The sequence below is a fragment of the Phyllobates terribilis genome, unplaced genomic scaffold, assembly GCF_046119375.1.
Source record: "Phyllobates terribilis strain yellow unplaced genomic scaffold, ASM4611937v1 Scaffold_325__1_contigs__length_2139453, whole genome shotgun sequence".
NCBI classification, from domain to species: domain Eukaryota; kingdom Metazoa; phylum Chordata; class Amphibia; order Anura; family Dendrobatidae; genus Phyllobates; species Phyllobates terribilis.
This window is the reverse complement of record NW_027363085.1, coordinates 338,125-353,453: the sequence shown is the minus strand read 5'-3', so window position 1 is coordinate 353,453 and position 15,329 is coordinate 338,125. Positions and strand designations below refer to the sequence as shown.

Here is a 15,329-nt window from a genome sequence, read left to right as displayed (position 1 = left end):
CCAAAATGCTTGCCTAATATGTCTGTTTATCCAAAAGGAAGTAAAAAGGGAGAGCTAGAAAGATAGCATTGCATCACATTACATGGCAATGCAATGCACAGTTGCTGAAGTTGAACCAAAATGAGCTTGTAATCTGGCTTCTGCAACTTTGAACATGAAAAATCCAATGAGGAGAAGAAAAGCAAAGCCAAAGAGTCCATCCCAAAATCCGACAAACAAGCAAAATGAACAAAAAACATTGAATTCAATTCTTTCTGATTTTAGAAACTGCATTAAAGAAGGGGTGCACCGGTCCTGGAGATACTGCAATACCAGGTCAATGCGTGGAGTGGACAGAGCAAGCTCTTTTTCCATCTCCCTGTTCTAAAAATCCATTTAATATATGGTCCCCAGATAGGGGACGTATCAGATATTAAACTGATAAGAACAGATTTTTTTTTTTTTATCGAAAGCCCGAATTCGTGTACAAAACCCGAGTGCGCTTAAAAAAGTGACAAGTGCCACAAAAAAAAGTGCACTAGGATGCTGGTCTTCTTGAAACCCTCTCCAAAAGGAGAAGGGTCCCCCAAACCATTCCCCGTCCCTCCGAGCCAGAAGGCCACAGCGAGGCACAGGGACAAATAGCCACCTCCAGCCGGAGCCAGAGGCGACCCAATCTTACCCTCAATACCTGCCCGAGTTCTCACCCGAGCAAGGCACTGGGAGCCAAAGACTGTGCTCCCCTCCCGGAAGAGGGGAGCCAACAACGCTCTCCTCCCGAAAGAGGAGAGCCAGGGGGGTTCAGGGGGGAGCGGAACCTGATGGCCACACACTCCCCCCCTAGACCTGCCAAGAGAGGAACCCGTAAGGGAACCGCATCCCGACAAAATCCTAGTAAGGACGTGGACACACGTGAAAAAGTGGACACACAGTGACAAAAAAAAATTAAATAAATAGTGAAGGTTTCACAGTATAATACTGCCCGGACCTTCGACCGGGAATTGAAAAATTCCCCATCCTAAGGCCAGAAGGCCCGGAATAAGGGTGTGTGAAGAAAGAAATATTGAAGTGCTAGTGCAAATGTGCCATACACTCAAGTGGGGTTCCCAATCCCAGTGAGTTAAGGCACCCCAGGGTCACCACTCCTGGGGCACTTCACACTTCGGGCTTTCGATCTTCCCCGGCCCAATGGCGTCGATCCTGGGGGGCCATGCTTTCCACCAGATGACTATATTAGCCACCTGGCGTACTAACAAGCGCCTAAACCCCAGTGTGCATAATGTATCAATCTACTAGGGCGGCCAACATCCAAAACCGCCTTTTCGAAAGATACTACACTTGATCTTAGCCAAAAGGCCGAGAAGCGATAACCAGAATTGGTTTCAAACTACGGAGCCACCCAAGGATCCTGAAAAGTCCATTTGTGGAGATGAGCTCCTGGACTCCCGTTAAGAAGACATGTTGTCAACCTCTAGATCCCTTACATGCCTGCACTTTTCGGCTTGCTGCTGCTGCAATCCACGCGTTTTAGATCTGCATAACTCCACCTCTTTAAACACAGCACCTTCACCCCCTGCTGTTCCCACCCGCCTCAACACCGTTGGAAGGGAGGAGAACCAATTAAGGCGGGGGGTGGGGTGGAACGAGCAGCTGTCTACCCTTAGCAGGAGGGCTCCTGATTACATACCTCTCCTGCTGCTGCTGCTGCTGGCTGTCCAGCAGCAGACTGAAGGTGGCTGCTGCTGTGCACAGGTATATAAAGGCTCAGAGCCTATTATGACACGCGCAGCCAGCGTTCCATTGCCACATTCCATCTACTGCAGGCAGGATACCTGGCTGGCTGAATGTCGCTGAGAAGCTCACAGAGACCGCCATAAGCAACAGTTTAACAGAATGCCACAGACTAATCAACCAAACTTTTTGGGTTGGGTTCTCTTTTATAGTCTGCAGGCATTAAATGAAAGAAGTCAGTGTTCCAGCAGAAGGAGACAACGTTTCAGAAAAGGCATTGTAGCAAACCAAAAAAGAAATTTTAAGCGCAGCAGAGTAACCAGCGCACATACCTGTTAGCTCAGGTGAGTTTAAAAGGCTGCTGTTGATAACAAGGGCATGTGCTAAATAGATGGTGTGTGTGCAACAATATACTGAAAGGTCAATTATATTGTGCAGCTTATCTCACCACCTGTAGTTATTTAGGTGAAAGCTCCAAAATGCTTGCCTAATATGTCTGTTTATCCAAAAGGAAGTAAAAAGGGAGAGCTAGAAAGATAGCATTGCATCACATTACATGGCAATGCAATGCACAGTTGCTGAAGTTGAACCAAAATGAGCTTGTAATCTGGCTTCTGCAACTTTGAACATGAAAAATCCAATGAGGAGAAGAAAAGCAAAGCCAAAGAGTCCATCCCAAAATCCGACAAACAAGCAAAATGAACAAAAAACATTGAATTCAATTCTTTCTGATTTTAGAAACTGCATTAAAGAAGGGGTGCACCGGTCCTGGAGATACTGCAATACCAGGTCAATGCGTGGAGTGGACAGAGCAAGCTCTTTTTCCATCTCCCTGTTCTAAAAATCCATTTAATATATGGTCCCCAGATAGGGGACGTATCAGATATTAAACTGATAAGAACAGATTTTTTTTTGATTGAAGCTGCATCCAAGGCACTGAAAAATGTGACCGAAGTCACACCAAAACAGCGCACGAGGCGAGGATTCATGTGGACCCTTCCCGGAGGAGAGGGTCCCCAATAAACCATCCCCATCCCTCCGAGCCAGAAGGCCACAGCGAGGGTCAGGGATCTCCGATGCTCTCCCTAGCCGAAGCCGGAGAAGAGCCGTTTTCGTGCTCCCAGCTTCCATCTAGGCTGCCACCCTAGTGGAGCTGGAGCCTGTGTTGGTTTCTCAGCCCAAAGCTGACCGGACCTCCGACCGGGTTTATAAAAATTCCCCTTCCTAGCCCGGAGGCCAGGAATAGGGGGGGTTGCTCAGAAAGTATGATTGGCAAAGGTGCGGCGTGCTACGAAGCCAAGTCTTTCTGGGGTTCCCAGTCCCAGTAAGCTTGGACTCCCACCAGGGCGCCTACTCCTGGGGCACATTGCTCCAAAGCCCTCACACTTACCCAGCCTAGTGACTTCAATCCTGGAGGGCCATGTTTTCCATCAGATAACTCTATGAGCCACCTGGCGTACTAACAAGTGCACCAAACCAGTGTGTAATATGCATCAATTTACTAGGGCAGCCCAAGGACAAAACTGCCTTTTCAAAAGATACTACACTTGATCTTAGCCAAAAGGCCGAGAAGCGATAACCAGAATTGGTTTCAAACTACGGAGCCACCCAAGGATCCTGAAAAGTCCATTTGTGGAGATGAGCTCCTGGACTCCCGTTAAGAAGACATGTTGTCAACCTCTAGATCCCTTACATGCCTGCACTTTTCGGCTTGCTGCTGCTGCAATCCACGCGTTTTAGATCTGCATAACTCCACCTCTTTAAACACAGCACCTTCACCCCCTGCTGTTCCCACCCGCCTCAACACCGTTGGAAGGGAGGAGAACCAATTAAGGCGGGGGGTGGGGTGGAACGAGCAGCTGTCTACCCTTAGCAGGAGGGCTCCTGATTACATACCTCTCCTGCTGCTGCTGCTGCTGGCTGTCCAGCAGCAGACTGAAGGTGGCTGCTGCTGTGCACAGGTATATAAAGGCTCAGAGCCTATTATGACACGCGCAGCCAGCGTTCCATTGCCACATTCCATCTACTGCAGGCAGGATACCTGGCTGGCTGAATGTCGTAGAGAAGCTCACAGAGACCGCCATAAGCAACAGTTTAACAGAATGCCACAGACTAATCAACCAAACTTTTTGGGTTGGGTTCTCTTTTATAGTCTGCAGGCATTAAATGAAAGAAGTCAGTGTTCCAGCAGAAGGCGACAACGTTTCAGAAAAGGCATTGTAGCAAACCAAAAAAGAAATTTTAAGCGCAGCAGAGTAACCAGCGCACATACCTGTTAGCTCAGGTGAGTTTAAAAGGCTGCTGTTGATAACAAGGGCATTTGCTAAATAGATGGTGTGTGTGCAACAATATACTGAAAGGTCAATTATATTGTGCAGCTTATCTCACCACCTGTAGTTATTTAGGTGAAAGCTCCAAAATGCTTGCCTAATATGTCTGTTTATCCAAAAGGAAGTAAAAAGGGAGAGCTAGAAAGATAGCATTGCATCACATTACATGGCAATGCAATGCACAGTTGCTGAAGTTGAACCAAAATGAGCTTGTAATCTGGCTTCTGCAACTTTGAACATGAAAAATCCAATGAGGAGAAGAAAAGCAAAGCCAAAGAGTCCATCCCAAAATCCGACAAACAAGCAAAATGAACAAAAAACATTGAATTCAATTCTTTCTGATTTTAGAAACTGCATTAAAGAAGGGGTGCACCGGTCCTGGAGATACTGCAATACCAGGTCAATGCGTGGAGTGGACAGAGCAAGCTCTTTTTCCATCTCCCTGTTCTAAAAATCCATTTAATATATGGTCCCCAGATAGGGGACGTATCAGATATTAAACTGATAAGAACAGATACTACACTTGATCTTAGCCAAAAGGCCGAGAAGCGATAACCAGAATTGGTTTCAAACTACGGAGCCACCCAAGGATCCTGAAAAGTCCATTTGTGGAGATGAGCTCCTGGACTCCCGTTAAGAAGACATGTTGTCAACCTCTAGATCCCTTACATGCCTGCACTTTTCGGCTTGCTGCTGCTGCAATCCACGCGTTTTAGATCTGCATAACTCCACCTCTTTAAACACAGCACCTTCACCCCCTGCTGTTCCCACCCGCCTCAACACCGTTGGAAGGGAGGAGAACCAATTAAGGCGGGGGGTGGGGTGGAACGAGCAGCTGTCTACCCTTAGCAGGAGGGCTCCTGATTACATACCTCTCCTGCTGCTGCTGCTGCTGGCTGTCCAGCAGCAGACTGAAGGTGGCTGCTGCTGTGCACAGGTATATAAAGGCTCAGAGCCTATTATGACACGCGCAGCCAGCGTTCCATTGCCACATTCCATCTACTGCACGCAGGATACCTGGCTGGCTGAATGTCGCTGAGAAGCTCACAGAGACCGCCATAAGCAACAGTTTAACAGAATGCCACAGACTAATCAACCAAACTTTTTGGGTTGGGTTCTCTTTTATAGTCTGCAGGCATTAAATGAAAGAAGTCAGTGTTCCAGCAGAAGGAGACAACGTTTCAGAAAAGGCATTGTAGCAAACCAAAAAAGAAATTTTAAGCGCAGCAGAGTAACCAGCGCACATACCTGTTAGCTCAGGTGAGTTTAAAAGGCTGCTGTTGATAACAAGGGCATTTGCTAAATAGATGGTGTGTGTGCAACAATATACTGAAAGGTCAATTATATTGTGCAGCTTATCTCACCACCTGTAGTTATTTAGGTGAAAGCTCCAAAATGCTTGCCTAATATGTCTGTTTATCCAAAAGGAAGTAAAAAGGGAGAGCTAGAAAGATAGCATTGCATCACATTACATGGCAATGCAATGCACAGTTGCTGAAGTTGAACCAAAATGAGCTTGTAATCTGGCTTCTGCAACTTTGAACATGAAAAATCCAATGAGGAGAAGAAAAGCAAAGCCAAAGAGTCCATCCCAAAATCCGACAAACAAGCAAAATGAACAAAAAACATTGAATTCAATTCTTTCTGATTTTAGAAACTGCATTAAAGAAGGGGTGCACCGGTCCTGGAGATACTGCAATACCAGGTCAATGCGTGGAGTGGACAGAGCAAGCTCTTTTTCCATCTCCCTGTTCTAAAAATCCATTTAATATATGGTCCCCAGATAGGGGACGTATCAGATATTAAACTGATAAGAACAGATACTACACTTGATCTTAGCCAAAAGGCCGAGAAGCGATAACCAGAATTGGTTTCAAACTACGGAGCCACCCAAGGATCCTGAAAAGTCCATTTGTGGAGATGAGCTCCTGGACTCCCGTTAAGAAGACATGTTGTCAACCTCTAGATCCCTTACATGCCTGCACTTTTCGGCTTGCTGCTGCTGCAATCCACGCGTTTTAGATCTGCATAACTCCACCTCTTTAAACACAGCAGCTTCACCCCCTGCTGTTCCCACCCGCCTCAACACCGTTGGAAGGGAGGAGAACCAATTAAGGCGGGGGGTGGGGTGGAACGAGCAGCTGTCTACCCTTAGCAGGAGGGCTCCTGATTACATACCTCTCCTGCTGCTGCTGCTGCTGGCTGTCCAGCAGCAGACTGAAGGTGGCTGCTGCTGTGCACAGGTATATAAAGGCTCAGAGCCTATTATGACACGCGCAGCCAGCGTTCCATTGCCACATTCCATCTACTGCAGGCAGGATACCTGGCTGGCTGAATGTCGCTGAGAAGCTCACAGTGACCGCCATAAGCAACAGTTTAACAGAATGCCACAGACTAATCAACCAAACTTTTTGGGTTGGGTTCTCTTTTATAGTCTGCAGGCATTAAATGAAAGAAGTCAGTGTTCCAGCAGAAGGAGACAACGTTTCAGAAAAGGCATTGTAGCAAACCAAAAAAGAAATTTTAAGCGCAGCAGAGTAACCAGCGCACATACCTGTTAGCTCAGGTGAGTTTAAAAGGCTGCTGTTGATAACAAGGGCATTTGCTAAATAGATGGTGTGTGTGCAACAATATACTGAAAGGTCAATTATATTGTGCAGCTTATCTCACCACCTGTAGTTATTTAGGTGAAAGCTCCAAAATGCTTGCCTAATATGTCTGTTTATCCAAAAGGAAGTAAAAAGGGAGAGCTAGAAAGATAGCATTGCATCACATTACATGGCAATGCAATGCACAGTTGCTGAAGTTGAACCAAAATGAGCTTGTAATCTGGCTTCTGCAACTTTGAACATGAAAAATCCAATGAGGAGAAGAAAAGCAAAGCCAAAGAGTCCATCCCAAAATCCGACAAACAAGCAAAATGAACAAAAAACATTGAATTCAATTCTTTCTGATTTTAGAAACTGCATTAAAGAAGGGGTGCACCGGTCCTGGAGATACTGCAATACCAGGTCAATGCGTGGAGTGGACAGAGCAAGCTCTTTTTCCATCTCCCTGTTCTAAAAATCCATTTAATATATGGTCCCCAGATAGGGGACGTATCAGATATTAAACTGATAAGAACAGATACTACACTTGATCTTAGCCAAAAGGCCGAGAAGCGATAACCAGAATTGGTTTCAAACTACGGAGCCACCCAAGGATCCTGAAAAGTCCATTTGTGGAGATGAGCTCCTGGACTCCCGTTAAGAAGACATGTTGTCAACCTCTAGATCCCTTACATGCCTGCACTTTTCGGCTTGCTGCTGCTGCAATCCACGCGTTTTAGATCTGCATAACTCCACCTCTTTAAACACAGCACCTTCACCCCCTGCTGTTCCCACCCGCCTCAACACCGTTGGAAGGGAGGAGAACCAATTAAGGCGGGGGGTGGGGTGGAACGAGCAGCTGTCTACCCTTAGCAGGAGGGCTCCTGATTACATACCTCTCCTGCTGCTGCTGCTGCTGGCTGTCCAGCAGCAGACTGAAGGTGGCTGCTGCTGTGCACAGGTATATAAAGGCTCAGAGCCTATTATGACACGCGCAGCCAGCGTTCCATTGCCACATTCCATCTACTGCAGGCAGGATACCTGGCTGGCTGAATGTCGCTGAGAAGCTCACAGAGACCGCCATAAGCAACAGTTTAACAGAATGCCACAGACTAATCAACCAAACTTTTTGGGTTGGGTTCTCTTTTATAGTCTGCAGGCATTAAATGAAAGAAGTCAGTGTTCCAGCAGAAGGAGACAACGTTTCAGAAAAGGCATTGTAGCAAACCAAAAAAGAAATTTTAAGCGCAGCAGAGTAACCAGCGCACATACCTGTTAGCTCAGGTGAGTTTAAAAGGCTGCTGTTGATAACAAGGGCATTTGCTAAATAGATGGTGTGTGTGCAACAATATACTGAAAGGTCAATTATATTGTGCAGCTTATCTCACCACCTGTAGTTATTTAGGTGAAAGCTCCAAAATGCTTGCCTAATATGTCTGTTTATCCAAAAGGAAGTAAAAAGGGAGAGCTAGAAAGATAGCATTGCATCACATTACATGGCAATGCAATGCACAGTTGCTGAAGTTGAACCAAAATGAGCTTGTAATCTGGCTTCTGCAACTTTGAACATGAAAAATCCAATGAGGAGAAGAAAAGCAAAGCCAAAGAGTCCATCCCAAAATCCGACAAACAAGCAAAATGAACAAAAAACATTGAATTCAATTCTTTCTGATTTTAGAAACTGCATTAAAGAAGGGGTGCACCGGTCCTGGAGATACTGCAATACCAGGTCAATGCGTGGAGTGGACAGAGCAAGCTCTTTTTCCATCTCCCTGTTCTAAAAATCCATTTAATATATGGTCCCCAGATAGGGGACGTATCAGATATTAAACTGATAAGAACAGATACTACACTTGATCTTAGCCAAAAGGCCGAGAAGCGATAACCAGAATTGGTTTCAAACTACGGAGCCACCCAAGGATCCTGAAAAGTCCATTTGTGGAGATGAGCTCCTGGACTCCCGTTAAGAAGACATGTTGTCAACCTCTAGATCCCTTACATGCCTGCACTTTTCGGCTTGCTGCTGCTGCAATCCACGCGTTTTAGATCTGCATAACTCCACCTCTTTAAACACAGCACCTTCACCCCCTGCTGTTCCCACCCGCCTCAACACCGTTGGAAGGGAGGAGAACCAATTAAGGCGGGGGGTGGGGTGGAACGAGCAGCTGTCTACCCTTAGCAGGAGGGCTCCTGATTACATACCTCTCCTGCTGCTGCTGCTGGCTGTCCAGCAGCAGACTGAAGGTGGCTGCTGCTGTGCACAGGTATATAAAGGCTCAGAGCCTATTATGACACGCGCAGCCAGCGTTCCATTGCCACATTCCATCTACTGCAGGCAGGATACCTGGCTGGCTGAATGTCGCTGAGAAGCTCACAGAGACCGCCATAAGCAACAGTTTAACAGAATGCCACAGACTAATCAACCAAACTTTTTGGGTTGGGTTCTCTTTTATAGTCTGCAGGCATTAAATGAAAGAAGTCAGTGTTCCAGCAGAAGGAGACAACGTTTCAGAAAAGGCATTGTAGCAAACCAAAAAAGAAATTTTAAGCGCAGCAGAGTAACCAGCGCACATACCTGTTAGCTCAGGTGAGTTTAAAAGGCTGCTGTTGATAACAAGGGCATTTGCTAAATAGATGGTGTGTGTGCAACAATATACTGAAAGGTCAATTATATTGTGCAGCTTATCTCACCACCTGTAGTTATTTAGGTGAAAGCTCCAAAATGCTTGCCTAATATGTCTGTTTATCCAAAAGGAAGTAAAAAGGGAGAGCTAGAAAGATAGCATTGCATCACATTACATGGCAATGCAATGCACAGTTGCTGAAGTTGAACCAAAATGAGCTTGTAATCTGGCTTCTGCAACTTTGAACATGAAAAATCCAATGAGGAGAAGAAAAGCAAAGCCAAAGAGTCCATCCCAAAATCCGACAAACAAGCAAAATGAACAAAAAACATTGAATTCAATTCTTTCTGATTTTAGAAACTGCATTAAAGAAGGGGTGCACCGGTCCTGGAGATACTGCAATACCAGGTCAATGCGTGGAGTGGACAGAGCAAGCTCTTTTTCCATCTCCCTGTTCTAAAAATCCATTTAATATATGGTCCCCAGATAGGGGACGTATCAGATATTAAACTGATAAGAACAGATACTACACTTGATCTTAGCCAAAAGGCCGAGAAGCGATAACCAGAATTGGTTTCAAACTACGGAGCCACCCAAGGATCCTGAAAAGTCCATTTGTGGAGATGAGCTCCTGGACTCCCGTTAAGAAGACATGTTGTCAACCTCTAGATCCCTTACATGCCTGCACTTTTCGGCTTGCTGCTGCTGCAATCCACGCGTTTTAGATCTGCATAACTCCACCTCTTTAAACACAGCACCTTCACCCCCTGCTGTTCCCACCCGCCTCAACACCGTTGGAAGGGAGGAGAACCAATTAAGGCGGGGGGTGGGGTGGAACGAGCAGCTGTCTACCCTTAGCAGGAGGGCTCCTGATTACATACCTCTCCTGCTGCTGCTGCTGCTGCTGGCTGTCCAGCAGCAGACTGAAGGTGGCTGCTGCTGTGCGCAGGTATATAAAGGCTCAGAGCCTATTATGACACGCGCAGCCAGCGTTCCATTGCCACATTCCATCTACTGCAGGCAGGATACCTGGCTGGCTGAATGTCGCTGAGAAGCTCACAGAGACCGCCATAAGCAACAGTTTAACAGAATGCCACAGACTAATCAACCAAACTTTTTGGGTTGGGTTCTCTTTTATAGTCTGCAGGCATTAAATGAAAGAAGTCAGTGTTCCAGCAGAAGGAGACAACGTTTCAGAAAAGGCATTGTAGCAAACCAAAAAAGAAATTTTAAGCGCAGCAGAGTAACCAGCGCACATACCTGTTAGCTCAGGTGAGTTTAAAAGGCTGCTGTTGATAACAAGGGCATTTGCTAAATAGATGGTGTGTGTGCAACAATATACTGAAAGGTCAATTATATTGTGCAGCTTATCTCACCACCTGTAGTTATTTAGGTGAAAGCTCCAAAATGCTTGCCTAATATGTCTGTTTATCCAAAAGGAAGTAAAAAGGGAGAGCTAGAAAGATAGCATTGCATCACATTACATGGCAATGCAATGCACAGTTGCTGAAGTTGAACCAAAATGAGCTTGTAATCTGGCTTCTGCAACTTTGAACATGAAAAATCCAATGAGGAGAAGAAAAGCAAAGCCAAAGAGTCCATCCCAAAATCCGACAAACAAGCAAAATGAACAAAAAACATTGAATTCAATTCTTTCTGATTTTAGAAACTGCATTAAAGAAGGGGTGCACCGGTCCTGGAGATACTGCAATACCAGGTCAATGCGTGGAGTGGACAGAGCAAGCTCTTTTTCCATCTCCCTGTTCTAAAAATCCATTTAATATATGGTCCCCAGATAGGGGACGTATCAGATATTAAACTGATAAGAACAGATACTACACTTGATCTTAGCCAAAAGGCCGAGAAGCGATAACCAGAATTGGTTTCAAACTACGGAGCCACCCAAGGATCCTGAAAAGTCCATTTGTGGAGATGAGCTCCTGGACTCCCGTTAAGAAGACATGTTGTCAACCTCTAGATCCCTTACATGCCTGCACTTTTCGGCTTGCTGCTGCTGCAATCCACGCGTTTTAGATCTGCATAACTCCACCTCTTTAAACACAGCACCTTCACCCCCTGCTGTTCCCACCCGCCTCAACACCGTTGGAAGGGAGGAGAACCAATTAAGGCGGGGGGTGGGGTGGAACGAGCAGCTGTCTACCCTTAGCAGGAGGGCTCCTGATTACATACCTCTCCTGCTGCTGCTGCTGCTGCTGGCTGTCCAGCAGCAGACTGAAGGTGGCTGCTGCTGTGCACAGGTATATAAAGGCTCAGAGCCTATTATGACACGCGCAGCCAGCGTTCCATTGCCACATTCCATCTACTGCAGGCAGGATACCTGGCTGGCTGAATGTCGCTGAGAAGCTCACAGAGACCGCCATAAGCAACAGTTTAACAGAATGCCACAGACTAATCAACCAAACTTTTTGGGTTGGGTTCTCTTTTATAGTCTGCAGGCATTAAATGAAAGAAGTCAGTGTTCCAGCAGAAGGAGACAACGTTTCAGAAAAGGCATTGTAGCAAACCAAAAAAGAAATTTTAAGCGCAGCAGAGTAACCAGCGCACATACCTGTTAGCTCAGGTGAGTTTAAAAGGCTGCTGTTGATAACAAGGGCATTTGCTAAATAGATGGTGTGTGTGCAACAATATACTGAAAGGTCAATTATATTGTGCAGCTTATCTCACCACCTGTAGTTATTTAGGTGAAAGCTCCAAAATGCTTGCCTAATATGTCTGTTTATCCAAAAGGAAGTAAAAAGGGAGAGCTAGAAAGATAGCATTGCATCACATTACATGGCAATGCAATGCACAGTTGCTGAAGTTGAACCAAAATGAGCTTGTAATCTGGCTTCTGCAACTTTGAACATGAAAAATCCAATGAGGAGAAGAAAAGCAAAGCCAAAGAGTCCATCCCAAAATCCGACAAACAAGCAAAATGAACAAAAAACATTGAATTCAATTCTTTCTGATTTTAGAAACTGCATTAAAGAAGGGGTGCACCGGTCCTGGAGATACTGCAATACCAGGTCAATGCGTGGAGTGGACAGAGCAAGCTCTTTTTCCATCTCCCTGTTCTAAAAATCCATTTAATATATGGTCCCCAGATAGGGGACGTATCAGATATTAAACTGATAAGAACAGATTTTTTTTTTTTTTTAAACCATTCAGTTTAGTTTTTTAGCAAACAGTATGAATTTCTCCAAAATTTGCTACTTAAAACTTCTCATCATCATGGTTCTATTTATTCAGCAGTAGTATAAGACGAAATATAATCACAAGGGAACATCCTTTACGTAACACAAATGCAGAAACTTCAAGGAATCACAAAGAAAAAAATCACTGGTATTTGATAAGGTAATGCCACTTTTTAAATTTCCAAATCCCTTCGGCATCTGTGCCACCACCGCCTCTGCTGTCCAACTTATATATCAGGTATAGTCTTGAAAGAATAAGTCTAACACATTCATTCACTGATAAAGATTTCCTCTTGAAAAGTCCAAGGTTCCTTGCATCCCACAAACTCTCCATCACACAAGCCATTATCAACCATAAAATTCTATCTTTAGACCGACTACACGCACCAATTCCAAACATCGCCACACGCCAATCCACAAAATTCACGCCTGCTAAACCCTTACACAATCCACCTACACACTTCCACACACTGTACGCGTACTCACAATCCCACATAACATGCCTCACAGTCTCACAACCACCACATCCCACTCTCGGACACACATCTGTTCTTATCAACTCTCTTTTCTTCTGCACTTCTCTCACAGGTAAAATATTATGTAAAGTCATCCACACCACATCCTTCTGTTTGTTTGACATCCCAAACGTATCTAACTTCTTCCATGCATCTGAAACCTCATTCCCTCTCAGCCCAACAATATTACACTCTACCTCATTTGCACTCATTCTTTTCACCACATTCTTGGTCATTCTAAAATCATTCATTCCCACACTCAACAAATCATGCTTTCTCACAAATTTCTCAATCACCTCATACCAAACAGGACACTTAAAGGCCACAGGCACACTCGCATCTCTCTTCCTCCAGCATAACCCATACAACATCCATCCAGCAGAATAATTAGCCATAAAAGCACCTTTATTGCCTTTACCCAGCAAAATAACCACAGTCTTAATATAATTAAGACCTAAAAAAACTTCAATATTGGGAAAGGCCAGCCCACCATGCTGACAAGCCTTAAAAAGGCTCTCCCGCTTCAACTTCTCCATCTTACTACACCACAGGAATGTGAATACCAACTTCTCTATTCTCTTAATTTTCCTGTAAGGAGAAGGAAAAACAGTCGCCACATAAAGCAGGATAGGGAGAATCACTGCTTTGATAATTAATACCTTACCACGCAGAGTCAATTCTCTCATTCGCCAAAAATTCAATTTACGTTCAACCCGCATACCACACTCTTCCCAACTTTCATTCCCTTTTAAGTCATCATTAAATAATACGCCCAAAATCTTGATTGCACCCACTTCACACTTTACACCATCCATACGAATACTACTATCTCCAAAACATTTAAAACTACATTTATTCCAATTTACCCTAAAACCAGACGCACCAACAAAAAAATCCAAAAGCAATTTAATTCTACTCAAAGAAGCCATACTTTCACTCACAACCACAACATCATCCATATAACCTAACACTTTCACATGCTTACCACCACTACCAGGCACCAACAAACCTCTCATCATTTTATCCCGTCTAATCAAACATAACAATGGTTCTATTACACATACAAATAAGACGGGGGACATAGGACACCCCTGCCTTACTCCTGACCTAATCTTCACTTTGTCACACAGCCACCCATTAACCAAGAACTCACTTGACACACAATCATACAATGATTTTACACAATTCACAAATTCTCTAGGAAACCCCATTCTTTCCAGTACTTTAAACAAAAACACATGCGAAACCCTGTCAAACGCCTTCTCAAAATCAATAGCTAAAGTCATACATTTCTGCTTTCTATCCTTGCAATCCCCAATCATATCTCTCAACAATAACAAGTTATCACTCATACTTCTTCCAGGCACTGCACATACTTGGTCCTCCTCCACAACACTACCAATCACTTCACGCATACGATTTGCCAGTAACTTACTGTAGACCTTATAATCCGAATTCAGCAGTGTTATTGGTCTCCAGTTTTCCAAACGTTTCCTCTCACCCTTTTTATACACAAGCACAACCACTCCTTCTTTCATTGATTCACACAACCTACCATTCACCCAGATATACTTACATACCTCAGTCAAATCTGTTCCCAAAGCTTCCCATGCTTTCACATACAACTCTACAGGTATACCATCTTTTCCAGGAGTCTTACTCTTTTTAGCACTCCACACCACATTCTTCACTTCATCCAGAACTACATCCTCACACAACAGATCACGCTCCTCAGAATCAAGTTTTTTCTCCACACCATTCAGAACATATGACACAAGCCCAGAGTCAATCCATTTCTCATCATACAACTTGCTATAAAACCTATTCACTTCTTTCAGCACATCCTCACCCATACAGTTGGTTCCACTTTCATTCACAACTTCATTCATATCAGTCTTCCTACCATTCATTTTTTTAAAAAAGAACCTCGTACACTTCTCATTTTTCTCCAGGTGCTCAATTTTAGTACGATATATAATTTCCTTTCCTTTCTCATCCAACACACGCTTCAATTCATTCTTAGCCTCAGTAAGTTGATCAGACATCTCCAAACCACTTGCAACACACTTTCTCAACCAGTCAATCCGTCTATTAAGGTCATTAAACCTATTCCTATATCTGGCAGCTTTTCTATAGCCCCACTTTTTGAAGAAAGTTTTAAATTGCACTTTCACCCAGTCCCACCAGTCAAGAACACACACAAAATCCTTCTTACGCATTCTCCATCTTTCATACTTTACATTAAACTCATTCATCACCTCATCATCCTCTAACAGCCTTGCATTCAACTTCCATACCCCACCGCCATACACTTGGTCACCATTCGCACAAAACACGCCTCTCAAACATTCATGGTCCGAAAAAGGTA

At 44.5% G+C, this 15,329-nt stretch overlaps 9 non-coding genes and 2 pseudogenes across 9 annotated transcripts; all 11 read right to left on the bottom strand.

Moving 5' to 3' along the window:
* Nucleotides 1-278: 278 nt before the first annotated feature.
* LOC141221577 (U2 spliceosomal RNA) lies at nucleotides 279-463 on the bottom strand. The gene has a single exon (XR_012289600.1). It is a non-coding gene; the product is annotated as a U2 spliceosomal RNA (small nuclear RNA).
* Nucleotides 464-1,255: 792 nt separating this feature from the next.
* Nucleotides 1,256-1,347, bottom strand: LOC141221640 (U2 spliceosomal RNA; annotated as a pseudogene).
* A 1,115-nt stretch (nucleotides 1,348-2,462) lies between these two features.
* On the bottom strand, nucleotides 2,463-2,647 carry LOC141221549 (U2 spliceosomal RNA). Its single transcript, XR_012289576.1, has one exon. It is a non-coding gene; the product is annotated as a U2 spliceosomal RNA (small nuclear RNA).
* A 524-nt stretch (nucleotides 2,648-3,171) lies between these two features.
* LOC141221621 (U2 spliceosomal RNA) lies at nucleotides 3,172-3,287 on the bottom strand (annotated as a pseudogene).
* A 1,115-nt stretch (nucleotides 3,288-4,402) lies between these two features.
* On the bottom strand, nucleotides 4,403-4,593 carry LOC141221279 (U2 spliceosomal RNA). Its single transcript, XR_012289317.1, has one exon. It is a non-coding gene; the product is annotated as a U2 spliceosomal RNA (small nuclear RNA).
* A 1,115-nt stretch (nucleotides 4,594-5,708) lies between these two features.
* Nucleotides 5,709-5,899, bottom strand: LOC141221277 (U2 spliceosomal RNA). Its single transcript, XR_012289315.1, has one exon. It is a non-coding gene; the product is annotated as a U2 spliceosomal RNA (small nuclear RNA).
* Nucleotides 5,900-7,014: 1,115 nt separating this feature from the next.
* LOC141221276 (U2 spliceosomal RNA) lies at nucleotides 7,015-7,205 on the bottom strand. Its single transcript, XR_012289314.1, has one exon. It is a non-coding gene; the product is annotated as a U2 spliceosomal RNA (small nuclear RNA).
* A 1,115-nt stretch (nucleotides 7,206-8,320) lies between these two features.
* Nucleotides 8,321-8,511, bottom strand: LOC141221275 (U2 spliceosomal RNA). The gene has a single exon (XR_012289313.1). It is a non-coding gene; the product is annotated as a U2 spliceosomal RNA (small nuclear RNA).
* Nucleotides 8,512-9,623: 1,112 nt separating this feature from the next.
* On the bottom strand, nucleotides 9,624-9,814 carry LOC141221274 (U2 spliceosomal RNA). The gene has a single exon (XR_012289312.1). It is a non-coding gene; the product is annotated as a U2 spliceosomal RNA (small nuclear RNA).
* Nucleotides 9,815-10,932: 1,118 nt separating this feature from the next.
* On the bottom strand, nucleotides 10,933-11,123 carry LOC141221273 (U2 spliceosomal RNA). Its single transcript, XR_012289311.1, has one exon. It is a non-coding gene; the product is annotated as a U2 spliceosomal RNA (small nuclear RNA).
* A 1,118-nt stretch (nucleotides 11,124-12,241) lies between these two features.
* LOC141221578 (U2 spliceosomal RNA) lies at nucleotides 12,242-12,429 on the bottom strand. The gene has a single exon (XR_012289601.1). It is a non-coding gene; the product is annotated as a U2 spliceosomal RNA (small nuclear RNA).
* Between the last annotated feature and the right edge of the window lie 2,900 nt (nucleotides 12,430-15,329).